We start from the raw sequence: 1,419 nt of genomic DNA on the forward strand, positions 1-1,419 counted from the left end.
CGATGAGGATGTGTATAGATTATCGGCAGTTGAACAAAGTCACCACCAAGAACAAATATCCATTGCCGAGGATTGATGATTTATTTGATCAGCTTTAGGGTGCCAGGGTATTTTCAAAGATTGATTTGAGATCTGGCTACCATTAGTTGAGGATTAGGGCATCCGATGTTCCTAAGACAACTTTTCGGACTCGGTATGAGCATTATGAGTTTCTAGTGATGTCATTTGGGCTGACAAATGCCCCAACATCATTCATGGATTTGATGAACCGGGTGTTCAAACCCTACTTGGATTCCTTTATGGTTGTGTTTATTAATGATATCTTGATCTACTCCCACAGTCGAGAGGAGCATGAGCAGCACATTCGGATCGTTCTTCAGACTCTGAAAGACAGCCAGTTATATGCTAAGTTCTCAAAATACGAGTTTTGGTTGAGTTCAGTTGCTTTCTTGGGTCATGTTGTATCAGCAGAGGGTATTTAGGTGGATCCTAAGAAGATTGAGGCAGTCCAGAACTGGCCTAGACCTACATCAGCTACAAAGATCCGTAGTTTCCTGGGTTTGGCGGGATATTTCCGTCGATTTGTGGAGGGGTTTTCATCCATAGCAGCCCCATTGACCAGATTGACCCAGAAGGGTGCCCCGTTCAGGTGGTCAGACGAGTGTGAAGCGAGCTTTCAGAAGCTCAAGATAGCTTTGACTACGGCACCGGTATTGGTGTTACCCACAGGTTCAGGATCTTATACAGTATATTATGACGCATCTCGTATTGGTCTGGGTGCGGTATTGATGCAGGGTGGCAAGGTTATTGCTTATGCTTCACGGCAGTTAAAGGTTCATGAGAAGAATTACCCTGTTCATGATCTAGAGCTGGCAACCATTGTTCACGCGCTGATTATTTGGAGGAACTATCTTTACGGCGTGCCATGTGAAGTATTCACTGATCATCGGAGCTTGCAGTATTTGTTCAAGCAGAAGGAACTCAATTTGAGGCAGAGGAGGTGGCTGGAGCTATTGAAAGACTATGATATCACCATATTGTATCATCCTGGGAAGGCCAACGTGGTGGCCGATGCTTTGAGTAGAAAGTCAGTCAGTATGGCCTTGCATATATTCTAGTTGCTGAGAGATCGCTTGCATTGGATGTTCAGGCCTTGGACAACCAGTTCGTGAGGTTAGATGTTTCTGAGCCTAGACGTGTTCTAGCTTGTACATTTGCTCGGTCTTCTTTATTTGAGCGCATCAGATATCGGCAGGATGGCGATCCTCATTTACTTGTCCTTAGAGACACAGTGCGGAACGGTGGTGCCAAGTAGGTTACTGTTGGAGATGACAGAGTTTTGAGGATGCAGGGTCATATTTGTGTGCCTAATGTGGATGGACTTCGTGAGTTGATCCTTGAGGAGTCCCACAGTTCCCA

This window comes from Nicotiana tomentosiformis, chromosome 5 (assembly GCF_000390325.3).
Source record: "Nicotiana tomentosiformis chromosome 5, ASM39032v3, whole genome shotgun sequence".
In the NCBI taxonomy this organism is placed as follows: Eukaryota; Viridiplantae; Streptophyta; class Magnoliopsida; order Solanales; family Solanaceae; genus Nicotiana; species Nicotiana tomentosiformis.